The following is an 18923-nucleotide window of genomic DNA, read 5'->3' as shown; positions in this document are numbered from 1 at the left end:
CAGGTCCTGGCCTGTCTCAATAGGGATGCAATCAGAAAAATCCAGACTGGGGAACTATAGGAAAAAAAAAAAAATCTTGTTTCTTCAATTTAAAAAAGACCAAAAAATGGAAGGGGAACCTGGTGATTAAAAGATATTTTTAAAAATCTGAATATCACAGAGGCCGGATTTCTGGAAAGGTGCTATGAAGAGCCTGGCAGACACTCTCCCCAGTGAAGCAACTATTTAACTGTCAAAATTATAAACAACACAAAACAAAAAACAACTATTTAAAGCCCCTGGGAATTTTCCTGAAGACATATAACAAGTGGAGGAATATTTATTCAAAGTGCTGAAGGAAGAATTCTGCCAACCAAGAGAGTCCTATACCCAGCAAAACTATTTCGTACAAATGAAGATTAAATAAAGGCACTCCCAAATGAATAAAAATGGAGAGAATTGGTTGCTAGCAGACTTTGTACAAGAAATATTAAAAGAGAGAATTCCCTGGTGGTCCAGTGGTTAGGACTCCATGCTCTCACTGCCAAGGGCCTGGGTTTTTGTTGTTTTTTTTTTATAACTATTTTTGTGTGCTAATTCTATCATATGTGTCGTTTCTGGGTCAGGTTCAGTTGATTGATATTTTTCCTCATTATGGGCCTCAATGTCCACTTCTTTGCATGCCTGGTAATTTTTAATTGGGTGCTGGATATTTTTGTATTCCTATATATATTCTTTTTTTTAAATTTTAAAAATTTATTTTTTTTTATACAGCAGGTTCTTATTAGTCATCAATTTTATACACATCAGTGTATACATGTCAATCCCAATCGCCCAATTCATCACACCACCACCACCACCCCTCCCGCCGCTTTCCCCCCTTGGTGTCCATATGTTTGTTCTCTACATCTGTGTCTCAATTTCTGAAGGGCCTGGGTTTGATCCCTGGTCAGGGAACTAAGATTCCACAAGCTGCGTGGTGTGGCCAAAAAAAAAAAAAAAAAGAAAAGAAATATTAAAAGAAGTTCCTTAGGCTGAAAGGAAGTGATGCAATACAATAATGTGAATCCACATGAAAAAATAAAGATTCCCAGTAAAAATAATTATGTAGGTGATGGTGAAAGACAGTGTGATTACTTATTTCTTTTTCTTTCTTCTCAATTCTTTTTTTTAACATCTTTATTGGAGTATAATTGCTTTACAATGGTGTGTTAGTTTCTGCTTTATAACAAAGTGAGTCAGCTATACATATACATATATCCCCATATCTCCTCCCTCTTGCGTCTCCCTCCCACCCTCCCTATCCCACCCCTCTAGGTGGACACAAGGCACCGAGCTGATCTCCCTGTGCTATGTGGCTGCTTCCCACTAGCTATCTATTTCACATTTGGTAGTGTATATATGTCCATGCCACTCTCTCACTTTGTCCCAGCTTACATTTAAAAAGCAATCACATAAAACAGTATCTATAAAATTGTATTATATTGTTGGGCCTATAACATACATAAATGTAATATAGTTAACAATGACAACACAAAAGTTAGGGTGGGTATAAGGCTATATTGCAGTAAGAACATTTTAATAGATGATAAATCATATGAATAAATAAAGGGAACCAAAAGTGATAAATAAGAAGGTTAATATTATAACTTTATAGATTTGTGCTCCCCTTTCTTCTCTTAGGTTCATTAAAAGACATTATAGAAAGCAATAATTGTAACAATGTATAGTTAACATATACAGATGTAATATGAATAAAAAATAGAAATAAAAAGGAGAGTAGATGGAGCTATATAGGAGTAATCTTACTGGAATTAAATTAGTATAACTAAGTATCTAAAGATTATATAGGAGTATATCTTATTGGAATTAAGTTAGTATAAATCTGAGGTCAGTTCTGATAAATTAAAATGTACATTTTAAGCCCTAGGGCAACCACTAAGAAAATAGCTCCAAAAATATAGTTTAAAATAATTAAAGTGAGAGAGTGGCATGGACTAATATGTACTACCAAATGTAAAATAGATAGCTAGTGGGAAGCAGCCGCATAGCACAGGGAGATCAGCTCGTTGCTTTCTGATCACCTAGAGTGGTGGGATAGGGAGGGTGAGAGGGAGGCGCAAGAGGGAAGAGATATGGGGATATATGTATATGTATAGCTGACTCACTTTGTTATAAAGCAGAAACTAACACACCATTGTAAAGCAATTATACTCCAATAAAGATGTTTAAAAAAAATAATTAAAGAACTCAAATGGCTCACTAGAAAATATTCACGTAAGCAAAGAGGAGGTAATAAAGGAGAAACAAAGGAGAGCGTAGACATGAGATAAATAGAAAATAAATGGCAAATATCAGATAAAATACCACTATATCAATAATAATATTAAATGTGAATGGATTAAACAATTGAATCAAGAGGCAGAGATCCAACTATTTGCTGTCAATCAGAGAGAAACTTTTTTCTTCCAGTTTTATTGAGATATAATTGACATATAGCACTGTGTAAGTTTAAGGTGTACAGAATAATGATTTGACTTAAATAAATCAGGAGTTGATTACCGTAATAAGTTTAGTGAACATCCATCATCACATGTAGATAAAAATAAAAGAAAACGAAAGAAGTTTTCCTTGAGATGAGAACACTTAGGATTTACTCTTACCAACTTTTATATATAACATACAGCAGTTTTTGTTTGTTTGTTTGTTTTAATTTATTTATTTATTTATTTTTGGCTGCGTTGGGTCTTCGTTGCTGCACACAGGCTTTCTCTAGTTGCGGCAAGCGGGGGCTACTCTTCGTTGCAGTGTGCGGGCTTCTTATTGTGGTGGCTTCTCTTGTTGCAGAGCATGGGCTCTAGGCGTGCGGGCTTCAGTAGTTGTGACGCACGGGCTCAGTAGTTGTGGCTTGTGGGCTCTAGAGCTCAGGCTCAGTAGTTGTGGTGCACGGGCTTAGTTGCTCCGCAGCATGTGGGATCTTCCCGGACCAGGGCTCGAACCTGTGTCCCCTGCATTGGCAGGCGGATTCTTAACCACTGCGCCACCAGGGAAGCCCCATACAGCAGTTTTAATTATATTTATCATGTTGTACTTTACATTTCTAGTACTTATTTATCTTATAACTGGAAGTTTGTACCTTTTGACCACCTTCATCAATTCCCCCTCCTCCCACCCCCGCCTCTGGTAACCACAAATCTGATCTCTTTTTCTATGACTTTGTTTGTTTTCTGAAGCATTATTTACTTACAAACACTATGTTAGTTCCTGATGCACAAGATAGTGATTCTACATTTCTATACTTTACAAAATGATCACCATGATAAGTCTAGTTACCATTTGTCACCATACAAAGATATTACATTATTATTGGCTATATTCCCCATGCTGTACACTTCACCCCAAGATTCATTTATTTTGCAACTGGAAGTTTGTACCACTTAATCTCCCTCACCTATTTCACTCATCCCCCAACATCTCTCCACTCTGTCAACCACCAGTTTGTTCTCTGTATCTGTGACTCTGTTTCTGTTTTGTTATGTTTGTTCATTTGTTTTGTTTTTTAGAATCCACATATAAGTGAAGTCATTCAGTACTCGTCCTTGTCTGTCTGACTTATTTCACTGACCATAATACCCTCTAGGTCCATCCGTGTTGTAGCAAATGGTAAGATTTCATTCTTTTTTTATGGCCAAGTAATATTCCATTACACACACACACACACACGCACACACACACATGCAGAGACACTATATTTTCTTTATCCATAGGCATGTAGGTTGCTTCCATATCTTGCCTATTGTAAGTAGTGCTGCAGTGAACATATGTGTGTATATATCTTTTTGAGTTAGTGTTTTTGTTATATTCAAAAAATACCCAGAAGTGGAATTGCTGGATCATAAGGTAGTTCAATTTTTAGTTTTTTTGAGGAACCTTCTTACTGTTTTCCATAGTGGCTACACCAATTTACATTCCCACCAACAGTGCACTAGAGTTCATTTTCTCCACATCCTCTACAACACTTGTTATTTGTTGTCATTTTGATAATAGTCATTCTGACGGGTGGGAGGTGATCTATCATGGTGATTTGATTTTGTATTTCTCAGATGATGTTGAGTGATGTTGAGTGATCTCAGTGATGTTGAGAATCTTTCTTTTTTTTCTTTGCAATTAATTTACTTATTTTATTTTTTATACAATTTTTAAAGGTTACTTTCCATTCACAGTTATTATAAAATATTGGCTATATTCCCTGTGTTGTACAATACATCCTTGAGCCTATCTTATACCCAATAGTTGTACCTCCCACTCCTTCATCCCTATATTGCCCCCACCCACTAGTAAACACTAGTTTGTTCTCTATATCTGTGAGTCTGCTTCTTTTTTGTTATATTCACTAGTTTGTTGTATTTTTAGAATCCACATATCATACAGTATTTGTCTTTCTCTGTCTGACTTATTTCACTTAGCATAATGCTGTCCAAGTCCATCCATGTTGCTGCAAATGGCAAAATTTTATTCTTTTTTATGGCTGAGCAGTATTCGATTGTATATAGATACTATTTCTTCTTTATCCATTCATCTGCTGATGGGCATTGAGGTTGTTTCTATGTCTTGGCAATTGTAAATAATGCTGATATGAACATTGGGTTGCATATGTCTTTTCAAATTAATGTTTTTGTTTTTTTCAGATATGTACCCAGGAATGGAATTGTTGGGTCGTATGGCAGTTCCATTTTTAGTTTTTTGAGAAACCTCCCTACTGTTCTCCATAGTGGCTGCATCAATTTACATTCCCACCAACAGTGTACAAGGGTACCCTTTTCTCCACATCTTCGCCAACATTTGTTATTTGTTGACTTTTTGTTAATAGCCATTCTGACAGGTGTGAGGTGATATCTAATGGTGGTTTTTTTTTTAACATCTTTATTGGAGTATAATTGCTTTACAATGGTGTGTTAGTTTCTGCTTTATAACAAAGTGAATCAGTTATACATATACACATGTCCCCATATCTCTTCCCTCTTGCATCTCCCTCCCTCCCACCCTCCCTTTCCCACCCCTCTATGTGGTCACAAAGCACCGAGCTGATCTCCCTGTGCTATTCGGCTGCTTCCCACTAGCTATCTATTGTACGTTTGGTAGTGTATATATGTCCATGCCACTCTCTCACTTTGTCCCAGCTTACCCTTCCCCCTCCCCGTGTCCTCAAGTCCATTCTCTAGTAGGTCTGCATCTTTATTCCTGTCTTGCCCCTAGGTTCTTCATGACCATTTTTTTTTTTTTAGATTCCATATATATGTGTTAGCATACGGTATTTGTTTTTCTCTTTCTGACTTACTTCACTCTGAATGACAGTCTCTAAGTCCATCCACCTCACTACAAATAACTCAGTTTCTTTCGTTTTTATGGCTGAGTAATATTCCATTGTATATATGTGCCACATCTTCTTTATCCATTCATCTGTTGATGGACACTTAGGTTGCTTCCATGTCCTGACTATTGTAAACAGAGCTGCAATGAACATTTTGGTACATGACTCTTTTTGAATTATGGTTTTCTTAGGGTATCTGCCCAGTAGTGGGATTGCTGGGTCGTATGGTAGTTCTATTTTTAGTTTTTTAAGGAACCTCCATACTGTTCTCCATAGTGGCTGTATCAATTTACATTCCAACCAACAGTGCAAGAGGGTTCCCTTTTCTCCACACCCTCTCCAGCATTTATTCTTTGTAGATTTTTTGATGATGGCCATTCTGACCGGTGTGAGATGATACCTCATTGTAGTTTTGATTTGCATTTCTCTAGTGATTAATGATGTTGAGCATTCTTTCATGTGTTTGTTGGCAATCTGTATATATTCTTTGAAGAAATGTCTGTTTAGGTCTTCTGCCCATTTTTGTACTGGGTTGTTTGTTTTTTTGATATTGAGCTGCATGAGCTGCTTGTAAATTTTGGAGATTAATCCTTTGTCAGTTGCTTCATTTGCAAATATTTTCTCCCATTCTGAGAGTTGTCTTTTCATCTTGTTTATGGTTTCCTTTGCTGTGCAAAAGCTTTGAAGTTTCATTAGGTCCCATTTGTTTATTTTTGTTTTTATTTCCATTACTCTAGGAGGTGGATCAAAAAGGATCTTGCTGTGATTTATGTCATAGAGTATTCTGCCTGTGTTTTCCTCTAAGAGTTGGATGGTGTCTGGCCTTACATTTAGGTCTTTAATCCATTTTGATTTTATTTTTGTGTATGGTGTTAGGGAGTGTTCTAATTTCATTCTTTTACATGTAGCTGTCCAGTTTTCCCAGCACCACTTATTGAAGAGGCTGTCTTTTCTCCATTGTATATTCTTGCCTCCTTTATCAAAGATAAGGTGACCATATGTGTGTGGGTTTATCTCTGGGCTTTCTATCCTGTCTCATTGATCTATATTTCTGTTTCTGTACCAGTACTATACTGTCTTGATTACTGTAGCTTTGTAGTATAGTCTGAAGTCAGGGAGCCTGGTTCCTCCAGCTCCATTTTTCTTTCTCAAGATTGCCTTATCTCTTCAGGGTCTTTTGTATTTTCATACAAATTGTGAAAATTTTTGTTCTAGTTCTGTGAAAAATGCCACTGGTAGTTTGATAGGGATTGCATTGAATCTGTAGATTGCTTTGGGTAGTAGAGTCATTTTCACAATGTTGATTCTTCCAATCCAAGAACATGGTATATCTCTCCATCTATTTATATCATCTTTAATTTCTTTCATCAGCATCTTATAATTTTCTGCATACAGGTCTTTTGTCTCCTTAGGTAGGTTTATTCCTAGATATTTTATTCTTTTTGTTGCAATGGTAAATGGGAGTGTTTCCATAATTTCTCTTTCAGATTTTTCATCATTAGTGTATAGGAATGCAAGAGATTTCTGTGCATTAATTTTGTATCCTGCTACTTTACCAAATTCATTGATTAGCTCTAGTAGTCTTCAGGTAGCATCTTTAGGATTCTCTACGTATAGTATCATGTCATCTGCAAACAGTGACAGCTCTACTTCTTCTTTTCCGATTTGGATTCCATTTATTTCTTTTTCTTCTCTGATTGCTGTGGCTAAAACTTCCAAAACTGTTAAATAATAGTGGTGAGAGTGGGCAACCTTGTCTTGTTCCTGATCTTAGTGGAAATGGTTTCAATTTTTCACCACTGAGGACGATGTTGGCTGTGGGTTTGTCATATATGGCCTTTATTATGTTGAGGAAAGTTCCCTCTATGCCTACGTTCTGGAGGGTTTTTATCATAAATGGGTGTTGGATTTTGTCAAAAGCTTTCTCTGCATCTATTTAGATGATCATATGGTTTTTCTCCTTCAATTTGTTAATATGGTGATTCACGTTGATTGATTTGCGTATATTGAAGAATCCTTGCATTCCTGGGACAAACCTCACTTGATCATAGTGTATGATCCTTTTAATGTGCTGTTGGATTCTGTTTGCTAGTATTTTGTTGAGGATTTTTGCATCTATGTTCATCAGTGATATTGGCCTGTAGTTTTTTTTCTTTGTGACATCTTTGTCTGGTTTTGGTATCAGGGTGATGGTGGCCTCGTAGAATGAGTTTGGGAGTGTTCCTCCCTCTGCTATGTTTTGGAAGAGTTTGAGAAGGATAGGTGTTAGCTCTTCTCTAAATGTTTGATAGAATTCACCTGTGAAGCCATGTGGTCCTGGGCTTTTGTTTTTTGGAAGATTTTTAATCACAGTTTCAATTTCAGTGCTTGTGATTGGTCTGTTTATGTTTTCTATTTCTTCCTGGTTCAGTCTCGGAAGGTTGTGCATTTCTAAGAATTTGTCCATTTTTTCCAGGTTGTCCATTTTATTGGCATATAGTTGCTTGTAGTAATCTCTCATGATCCTTTGTATTTCTGCAGTGTCAGTTGTTACTTCTCCTTTTTCATTTCTAATTCTATTGATTTGAGTCTTCTCCCTTTTTTTCTTGATGAGTTTGGCTAATGGTTTATCAATTTTGTTTATCTTCTCAAAGAAACAGCTTTTAGTTTTATTGACCTTTGCTATCGTTTCCTTCATTTCTTTTTCATTTATTTCTGATCTGCTCTTTATGATTTCTTTCCTTCTGCTAACTTTGGGGGGTTTTTGTTCTTCTTTCTCTAGTTGCTTTAGGTGTAAGGTTAGGTTGTTTATTTGAGGTGTTTCTTGTTTCTTAAGGTAGGATTTTATTGCTATAAACTTCCCTCTTAGAACTGCTTTTGCTGCATCCCATAGGTTTTGGGTCATCGTGTTTTTATTGTCATTTGTTTCTAGGTATTTTTTGATTTCCTCTTTGATTTCTTCAGTGATCTCTTGGTTATTAAGTAGCGTGTTGTTTAGCCTCCATGTGTTTGTATTTCTTACAGATTTTTTTCCTTTAATTGGTATCTAGTCTCATAGCATTGTGGTCGGAAAGGATACTTGATACGACTTCAATTTTCTTAAATTTACCAAGGTTTGATTTGTGACCCAAGATATGATCTATCCTGGAGAATGTTCCATGAGCACTTCAGAAGAATGTGTATTCTGTTGTTTTTGGATGGAATGTCCTATAAATATCAATTAAGTCCATCTTGTTTAATGTATCATTTAAAGCTTGTGTTTATTTATTTTCATTTTGGATGATCTGTCCATTGGTGAAAGTGGGGTGTTAAAGTCCCCTACTATGATTGTGTTCCTGTCGATTTCCCCTTTTATGGCTGTTAGTATTTGCCTTATGTATTGAGGTGCTCCTATGTTGGGTGCATGTATATTTACAATTGTTATATCTTCTTCTTGGATTGATCCCTTGATCATTATGTAGTGTCCTTCTTTGTCTCTTGTAATAGTCTTTGTTTTAAAGTCTATTTTGTCTGATATGAGAATTGCTACTCCAGCTTTCTTTTGATTTCCATTTGCATGGAATATCTTTTTCCATCCCCTCACTTTTAGTCTGTATGTGTCTCTAGGTCTGAAGTGGGTCTCTTGTAGACAGCATATATACGGGTCTTGTTTTTGTATCCATTCAGCCAGTCTATGTCTTTTGAATTATCGATATGTATGTTCCTATTCCCATTTTCTTAATTGTTTTGGGTTTATTATTGTAGGTCTTTTCCTTCTCTTGTGTTTCCTGCCTAAAGAAGTTCCTTTAGCATTTGCTGTAGAGCTGGTTTGGTGGTGCTGAATTCTCTTAGCTTTTGCTTGTGTGTAAAGCTTTTAATTTTTCCGTCAAATCTGAATGAGATCCTTGCTGGGTAGAGTAATCTTGGTTGTAGGTTTTTCTCTTTCATCACTTTAAATATGTCCTACCACTGCCTTCTGGCTTGCAGAGTTTCTGCTGAAAGATCAGCTGTTAACCTTATGGGGATTCCCTTATGTGTTACTTGTGTTTTTCCCTTGCTGCTTTTAATATTTGTTCTTTGTATTTAATTTTTGATAGTTTGATTAATATGTGTCTTGGCGTGTTTCTCCTTGGATTTATCCTGTTGGGACTCTCTGTGCTTCCTGGACTTGATTAACTATTTCCTTTCCCATATTAGGGAAGTTTTCAACTATAATCTCTTCAAATATTTTCTCAGTCCCTTTCTTTTTCTCTTCTTCTTCTGGAACCCCTATAATTCGAATGTTGGTTCGTTTGCTGTTGTCCCAGAGGTCTCTGAGACTGTCCTCAATTCTTTTCATTCTTTTTTCTTTATTCTGCTCTGCAGTAGTTATTTCCACTGTTTTATCTTCCAGGTCACTTATCCGTTCTTCTGCCTCAGTTATTCTGCTATTGATCCCTTCTAGAGAATTTTTAATTTCATTTATTGTGTTGTTCATCACTGTTTGCTTGCTCTTTAGTTCTTCTAGGTCCTTGTTAAACGTTTCTTGTATTTTCTCCATTCTATTTCCAAGATTTTGGATCATCTTTACTATCATTATTCTGAATTCTTTTTCAGGTAGACTGCCTATTTCCTCTTCATTTGTTAGGTCTGGTGGGTTTTTGCCTTGCTCCTTCATCTGCTGTGTGTTTCTCTGTCTTCTCATTTTGCTTAACTTACTGTGTTTGGGGTCTCCTTTTCACAGGCTGCAGGTTCGTAGTTCCCGTTGTTTTTGGTGTCTGTCCCCAGTGGCTAAGGTTGGTTCAGTGGGTTGTGTAGGCTTCCTGGTGGAGAGGACTAGTGCCTGTGTTCTGGTGGATGAGGCTGGATCTTGTCTTTCTGTTGGGCAGGTCCACGTCTGGTGGTGTGTTATGGGGTGTCTGTGGCCTTATTATGATTTTAGGCAGCCTCTGTGCTAATGGATGGGGTTGTGTTCCTGTCTTGCTAGTTGCTTGGCATAGGGTGTCCAGCACTGTAGCTTGCTGGTCGTTGAGTGGAGCTGGGTCTTGGCGTTGAGATGGAGATCTCTGGGAGATTTTCGCCATTTGATATTACGTGTAGCTGGGAGGTCTCTTGTGGACCAGTGTCCCAAACTTGGCTCTCCCACTTCAGTGGCACAGCCCTGACGCCTGGCTGGAGCACCAAGAGCCTGTCCTCCACACGGCTCAGAATAAAAGGGAGAAAAAAAAGAAAGAAAGAAAGAAGAAGATAAAATAAGATAAAATAAAGTTATTAAAAAAATAATTATTAAGAAAAAAAAATTTTTAAGTAAAAAAAAACAAAACAAAACCGGACAGGCAGAACCCTAGGACAAATGGTAAAAGCAAAGCTATACAGACAAAATCACACACAGAGGCACACACATACACACTCACAAAAAGAGAAAAAGGGAAAAAATATATATATATCGTTGCTCCCAAAGTCCACCTCCTCACTTTGGGATGATTCATTGTCTATTCAGGTATTCCACAGATGCAGGGTACATCAAATTGATTGTGGAGATATAATCTGCTGCTCCTGAGGCTGCTGGGAGAAATTTCCCTTTCTCTTCTTTGTTCGCTCAGCTCTTGGGGTTCAGCTTTGGATTTGGACCCGCCTCGGCGTGTAGGTCGCCTGAGGGCATCTGTTCTTCACTCAGACAGGATGGGGTTAAAGGAGCAGCTGATTCGGGGTCTCTGGCTCACTCAGGCCGGGGGGAGGGAGGGGTACGGATATGGGGCAAGCCTGCGGCGGCAGAGGCCAGCATGACGTTGCACCAGCCTGAGGCGTGCCATGTGTTCTCCAGGGGAAGTTGTCCCTGGATCATGGGACCCTGGCAGTGGCAGGCTGCACAGGCTCCCGGGAGGGGAGGTGTGGAGAGTGACCTGTGCTTGTACACAGGCTTCTTGGTGACTGCAGCAGCAGCCTTAGCGTCCCATGCCTATCTCTGTGGTCCGCGCTGATAGCCGCGGCTCATGCCCGTCTCTGGAGCTCCTTTAAGCGGCACTCTTAATCCCTTCTCCTCACGCACCAGGAAACAAAGAGGCAAGGAAAAGTCTCTTGTCTCTTGGGCAGCTCCAGACTTTTTCCCGGACTCCCTCCCGGCGAGCTGTGGCGCACTAGCCCCCTTCAGGCTGTGTTCACGCAGCCAACCCCAGTCCTCTCCCTGGGATCCGATTGAAGCCCGAGCCTCAGCTCCTAGCCCCCATCCGTCCCAGCGGGTGAGCAGACGAGCCTCTCGGGCTGGTGAGTGCTGGACGGCACCGATCCTCTCTGCGGGAATCTCTCCGCTTTGCCCTCTACACCCCTGTTGCTGCACTCCTCTCCGTGGCTCCAAAGCTTCCGCCCTCCACCACCCGCAGTCTCCGCCTGCGAAGAGGCTTCCTAGTGTGTGGAAACCTTTCCTCCTTCACAGCTCCCTCCCGCTGGTGCAGGTTCCGTCCCTATTCTTTTGTCTCTGTTTTTTCTTTTTTCTTTTGCCCTACCCTGGTAGGGAGTTTCTTGCCTTTTGGGAGGTCTGAGGTCTTCTGCCAGTGTTCAGTAGGTGTTCTGTAGGATTTGTTCCACATGTAGATGTATTTCTGATATATTTGTGGGGAGGAAGATGATCTCCGCGTCTTACTCTTCCGCCATCTTGAAGCTTCTCTCTAATGGTGGTTTTGATTTGCATTTCCCTGATGATTAGCAGTGTTGAACACCTTTTCGTGTTTCTGTTGGCCATCTGCATTTCCCCTTTGGAAAAATGTCTATTCAGATCTTCTGCCCATTTTTAATCAGTTTATTTGTTTTCTTGATGTTGAATTGTATGAGCTGTTTATGTATGTTGGATATTAATCCCTTGTCAGTCATATCATTCACAAATGTTTTCTCCCATTCTGTAGGTTGTCTTTTTGTTTCGGTGATGGTTTCCTTTGCTGTGCAAAAGCTTTTAAGTTTAATTAGGTTCCATTTGTTTATTTTGCTTTTATTTCCTTTATTTTGGAAAAGGATCCAAAAAAATATTGCTGTGTTTATGTCAAAGGGTGTTCTGCCTATGTTTTCCTCTAGGAGTTTTATATTATCTGGTCTTACATTTAGGTCTTAAATACATTTTGAATTTATTCTTGTATATGGTGTTAGGGAATGTTCTAATTTGATTAACATGTAGCTATCTGGTTTTCCCAGCACCACTTATTGAAGAGACTGTCTTTTCTCCATTGTATATTCTTGCCTTCTTTGTTGTAGATTAATTGACCATAAGTCAATTAATCACCAATCACCATAAGTGCATGGGTTTACTTCTGGGCTTTCTGTCCTGTTCCATTGATCTGTGTGTATCTATTTTTATGCCAGTACTATACTGTTTTGGTGACTGTAGCTTTGTAGTGTAGTATGAAGTCAGGGATCATGATTCCTCCTGCTTTGTTCTTCTTTCTCAAGATTGTTCTGTCTATTAAAGGTCTTTTGTGTTTCCATACAAACTTTTATTTTTTTAATGTTTTTTTAATCAGTCATCAATTTTATACACATCACTGTATACATGTCAATCCCAATCGCCCAATTCAGCACACCACCATCCCCACCCCACCGCAGTTTTCCCCCCTTGGTGTCCATACTTTTGTTCTCTACATCTGTGTCTCAACTTCTGCCCTGCAACCGGGTTCATCTGTACCATTTTTCTAGGTTCCACATACATGCGTTAATATACGATATTCATTTTTCTCTTTCTGACTTACTTCACTCTGTATGACAGTCTCTAGATCCATCCACGTCTCAACAAATGACTCAATTTCATTCCTTTTTATGGCTGAGTAATATTCCATTGTATATATGTACCACATCTTCTTTATCCATTCGTCTGTCGATGGGCATTTAGGTTGCTTCCATGACCTGGCTATTGTAAATAGTGCTGCAATGAACACGGGGGTGCATGTGTCTTTTTGAATTATGGTTTTCTCTGGGTATATGGCCCGTAGTGGGATTGCTGGGTCATATGGTAATTCTATTTTTAGTTTTTTAAGGAACCTCCATATTGTTCTCCATAGTGGCTGTATCAATTTACATTGCCACCAACAGTGCAAGAGGGTTCCCTTTTCTCCACACCCTCTCCAGCATTTGTTGTTTGTAGATTTTCTGATGATGCCCATTCTAACTGGTGTGAGGTGATACCTCATTGTAGTTTTGATTTGCATTTCTCTAATCATTAGTGATGTTGAGCATCTTTTCATGTGCTTCGTGGCCGTCTGTATGTCTTCTTTGGAGAAATGTCTATTTAGGTCTTCTGCCCATTTTTGGATTGGGTTGTTTGTTTCTTTAATATTGAGCTGAATGAGCTGTTTATATATTTTGGAGATTAATCCTTTGTCCATTGATTCGTTTGCAAATATTTTCTCCCATTCTGAGGGTTGTCTTTTCGTCTTGTTTATGGTTTCCTTTGCTGTGCAAAAGCTTTGAAGTTTCATTAGGTCCCATTTGTTTATTTTTGTTTTTATTTCCATTACTCTAGGAGGTGGATCAAAAAAGATCATGCTGTGATTTATGTCAGAGAGTGTTCTTCCTATGTTTTCCTCCAAGAGTTTTATAATGTCCAGTCTTACATTTAGGTCTCTAATCCATTTTGAGTTTATTTTTGTGTATGGTGTTAGGGAGTATTCTAATTTCATTCTTTTACATGTAGCTGTCCAGTTTTCCCAGCACCACTTATTGAAGAGACTGTCTTTTCTCCATTGTATATCTTTGCCTCCTTTGTCATAGATTAGTTGACCATAGGTGCGTGGGTTTATCTCTGGGCTTTCTATCTTGTTCCATTGATCTGTGTTTCTGTTTTTGTGCCAGTACCATATTGTCTTGATTACTGTAGCTTTGTAGTATAGTCTGAAGTCAGGGAGTCTGATTCCTCCAGCTCTGTTTTTTTCCCTCAAGACTGCTTTGGCTATTCGGGGTCTTTTGTGTCTCCATACAAATTTTAAGATGATTTGTTCTAGTTCCGTAAAAAATGCCATTGGTAATTTGATAGGGATTGCATTGAATCTGTAGATTGCTTTGGGTAGTATAGTCATTTTCACAATATTGATTCTTCCAATCTAAGAACATGGTATATCTCTCCATCTGTTGGTATCATCTTTAATTTCTTTCATCAGTGTCTTATAGTTTTCTGCATACAGATCTTTTGTCTCCCTAGGTAGGTTTATTCCTAGGTATTTTATTCTTTTTGTTGCAATGGTAAATGGGAGTGTTTCCATAATTTCTCTTTCAGATTTTTCATCATTAGTGTATAGGAATGCAAGAGATTTCTGTGCATTAATTTTGTATCCTGCTACTTTACCAAATTCATTAATTAGCTCTAGTAGTTTTCTAGTAGCATCTTTAGGATTCTCTATGTATAGTATCATGTCATCTGCAAACAGTGACAGCTTTACTTCTTCTTTTCCGATTTGGATTCCTTTTATTTCTTTTTCTTCTCTGATTGCTGTGGCTAACACTTCCAAAACTATGTTGAATAATAGTGGTGAGAGTGGGCAGCCTTGTCTTGTTCCTGATCTTAGTGGAAATGGTTTCAGTTTTTCACCATTGAGGACAATATTGGCTGTGGGTTTGTCATATATGGCCTTTATTATGTTGAGGTAGGTTCCCTCTATGCCCACTTTCTGGAGAGTTTTTATCATAAATGGGTGTTGAATTTTGTCAAAAGCTTTTTCTGCATCTATTGAGATGATCATATGGTTTTTATTCTTCAATTTGTTAATATGGTATATCACATTGATTGATTTGCATATATTGAAGAATCCTTGCATCCCTGGGATAAATCCCACTTGGTTGTCGTGTATGATCCTTTTAATGTGTTGTTGGATTCTGTCTGCTAGTATTTTGTTGAGGATTTTTGCATCTATATTCATCAGTGATATTGGTCTGTAATTTTCTTTTTTTGTAGTATCTTTGTCTGGTTTTGGTATCAGGGTGATGGTGGCCTCATAGAATGAGTTTGGGAGTGTTCCTTCCTCTGCAATTTTTTGGAAGAGTTTGAGAAGGATAGGTGTTAGCTCTTCTCTAAATGTTTGATAGAATTCACCTGTGAAGCCATCTGGTCCTGGACTTTTGTTTGTTGGAAGATTTTTAATCACAGTTTCAATTTCATTACTTGTGATTGGTCTGTTCATATTTTCTGTTTCTTCCTGGTTCAGTCTTGGAAGGTTATACCTTTCTAAGAATTTGTCCATTTCTTCCAGGTTGTCCATTTTATTGGCATAGAATTGCTTGTAGTAGTCTCTTAGTATGCTTTGTATTTCTGCAGTGTCTGTTGTAACTTCTCCTTTTTCATTTCTGATTTTATTGATTTGAGTCCTCTCCCTCTTTTTCTTGATGAGTCTGGCTAATGGCTTATCAATTTTGTTTATCTTCTCAAAGAACCAGCTTTTAGTTTTATTGATCTTTGCTATTGTTTTCTTTGTTTCTATGTCATTTATTTCTGCTCTGATCTTTATGATTTCTTTCCTTCTGCTAACTTTGGGTTTTGTTTGTTCTTCTTTCTCTAGTTGCTTTAGGTGTAAGGTTAGATTGTTTATTTGAGATTTTTCTTGTTTCTTGAGGTAGGCTTGTATAACTATAAACTTCCCTCTTAGAACTGCTTTTGCTGCATCCCATAGGTTTTGGATCGTCGTGTTTTCATTGTCATTTGTCTCTAGGTAGTTTTTGATTTCCTCTTTGATTTCTTCAGTGATCTCTTGGTTATGTAGTAATGTATTGTTTAGGCTCCATGTGTTTGTGTTTTTTACGTTTTTTTCCCTGTAATTGATTTCTAATCTCATAGCGTTGTGGTCAGAAAAGATGCTTGATATGATTTCAATTTTCTTAAATTTACTGAGGCTTGATTTGTGACCCAAGATGTGATCTATCCTGGAGAATATTCCATGCACACTTGAGAAGAAAGTGTAATCTGCTGTTTTTGGATGGAATGTCCTATAAATATCAATTAAATCTATCTGGTCTATTGTGTCATTTAAAGCTTCTGTTTTCTTATTTATTTTCATTTTGGATGATCTGTTCATTGGTGTAAGTGAGGTGTTAAAGTCCCCCACTATTATTGTGTTACTGTCGATTTCCTCTTTTATAGCTGTTAGCAGTTGCGTTATGTATTGAGGTGCTCCTATGTTGGGTGCATATATATTTATAATTGTTATATCTTCTTCTTGGATTGATCCCCTGATCATTATGTAGTGTCCTTCCTTGTCTCTTGTAACATTCTTTATTTTAAAGTCTATTTTATCTGATATGAGTATAGCTACTCCAGCTTTCTTTTGATTTCCATTTGCATGGAATATCTTTTTCCATCCCCTCACTTTCAGTCTGTATGTGTCCCTAGGTCTAAAGTGGGTCTCTTGTAGACAGCATATATATGGGTCTTGTTTTTGTATCCATTCAGCAAGCCTGTGTCTTTTGGTTGGAGCATTTAATCCATTCACGTTTAAGGTAATTATCGATATGTATGTTCCTATGACCATTTTCTTAATTGTTTTGGGTTTGTTTTTGTAGGTCCTTTTCTTCTCTTGTGTTTCCCACTTAGAGAAGTTCGTTTAGCATTTGTTGTAGAGCTGGTTTGGTGGTGCTGAATTCTCTTAGTTTTTGCTTGTCTGTAAAGCTTTTGATTTCTCCATCAAATCTAAATGAGATCCTTGCCGGGTAGAGTAATCTTGGTTGTAGGTTCTTCCCTTTCATCATTTTAATTATATCATGCCACTCCCTTCTGTCTTGTAGAGTTTCTGCTGAGAAATCAGCTGTTAACGTTATGGGAGTTCCCTTGTATGTTATTTTTCGTTTTTCCCTTGCTGCTTTCAATAATTTTTCTTTGTCTTTAATTTTTGCCACTTTGATTACTATGTGTCTCGGCGTGTTTCTCCTTGGGTTTATCCTGTATGGGACTCTCTGCGCTTCCTGGACTTGGGTGGCTATTTCCTTTCCCATGTTAGGGAAGTTTTCAACTATAATCTCTTCAAATATTTTCTCAGGTCCTTTCTCTCTCTCTTCTCCTTCTGGGACCCCTATAATGCGAATGTTGTTGCATTTAATGTTGTCCCAGAGGTCTCTCAGGCTGTCTTCATTTCTTTTCATTCATTTTTCTTTATTCTGTTCTGCAGCAGTGAATTCCACCATTCTGTCTTCCAGGTCACTTATCCGTTCTTCTGCCTCAGTTATTCTGCTGTTGATTCCTTCTAGTGTAGTTTTCATTTCAGTTATTGTATTGTTCATCTCTGTTTGTTTGTTCTTTAATTCTTCTAGGTCTTTGTTGATCATTTCTTGCATCTTCTCGATCTTTGCCTCCATTCTTATTCCGAGGTCCTGGATCATCTTCACTATCATTATTCTGAATTCTTTTTCTGGAAGGTTGCCTATCTCCACTTCATTTAGTTGTTTTTCTGGGTTTTTTTCTTGTTCCTTCATCTGGTATATAGCCCTCTGCCTTTTCATCTTGTCTATCTTTCTGTGAATGTGGTTTTTGTTCCACAGGCTGCAGGATTGTAGTTTTTCTTGCTTCTGCTGTCTGCCCTCTGGTGGTTGAGGCTATCTAAGAGCCTTGATGGGAGGCTCTGGTGGTGGGTAGAGCTGACTGTTGCTGTGGCGGTCAGAGCTCAGTAAAACTTTAATCCACTTGACTGTTGATGCGTGGGGCTGGGTTCCCTCCCTGTTGGTTGTTTTGTCTGAGGCAACCCAACACTGGAGCCTACCTGGGCTCTTTGGTGGGGCTAATGACAGACTCTGGGAGGGCTCACGCCAAGGAGTACTTCCCAGAACCTCTGCTGCCAGTGTCCTTGTCCCCACGGTGAAACAGAGCCACCCTCCGCCTCTGCAGAAGACCTTCCAACACTAGCAGGTAGGTCTGGTTCAGTCTCCGCCAGGGTCACTGCTCCTTCCCCTGGGTCCCGATGCGCACACTGTTTTGTGTGCTCCCTCCAAGAGTGGGGTCTCTGTTTCCCCCAGTCCTGTCGAAGTCCTGCAATCAATTCCCACTAGGCTTCAAAGTCTGATTCTGTATGAATTCCTCCTCCCGTTGCCGGACCCCCAGGTTGGGAAGCCTGACGTGGGTCTCAGAAACTTCACTCCAGTGGGTGGACTTCTGTGGTATAAGCGTTCGCCAGTCTGTGAGTCACCCACCCACCAGTTATGGGATTTGATTTTACTCTGATTGCGCCCCTCCTACCGTCTCATTGTGGCTTCTCCTTTGTCTTTGGATGTGGGGTATCTTTTTTGGTGAGTTCCAGTGTCTTCCTGTCGATGATTGTCCAGCAACTAGTTGTGATTCTGGTGTTCTCGCAAGAAGGAGTGAGAGCACGTCCTTCTACTCCGCCATCTTGGTTCCTCTCTCTCCATACAAATTTTTAAATTATTTATTCTAGTTCTGCGAAAAATACCATTGGTATTTTGATAGGGATTGCATTGAATCTGTAGAGTGCCTTGGGTACTATGTTCTTTTTAACAGTATTAATTCTTCCGATCCATGAACATGGGATATCTTTCCATCTGTTTGTGTCATCTTCAGTTTCTTTCATCAATGTCTTAGAGTTTTCCAAGTACTGGTCTTTTACCTCCATGGTTAGATTTATTACCAGGTATTTTATTCTTTTTGATGCTATTGTATGTGGGATTG

At 38.6% G+C, this 18923-nt stretch overlaps 1 protein-coding gene across 10 annotated transcripts in view; it reads left to right on the top strand.

Moving 5' to 3' along the window:
* Positions 1–18923, top strand: part of TMEM116 (transmembrane protein 116) — a 233242-nt gene that overhangs the window by 61181 nt on the left and 153138 nt on the right. The window contains exon 1 of one of the 10 annotated variants that reach the window (XM_061169119.1): positions 4732–4791. The exons of the other annotated variants lie outside the window; for them this stretch is intronic. The gene's annotated coding sequence lies outside the window, so the exon portion shown is untranslated. Of the gene's footprint in view, positions 1–4731; positions 4792–18923 lie in introns of those variants that run through there. 10 annotated transcript variants of the gene reach the window in all.

Source organism: Eubalaena glacialis, chromosome 15 (assembly GCF_028564815.1).
Source record: "Eubalaena glacialis isolate mEubGla1 chromosome 15, mEubGla1.1.hap2.+ XY, whole genome shotgun sequence".
NCBI classification, from domain to species: Eukaryota; Metazoa; Chordata; class Mammalia; order Artiodactyla; family Balaenidae; genus Eubalaena; species Eubalaena glacialis.
This window is presented reverse-complemented; position numbering and strand designations above follow the sequence as displayed.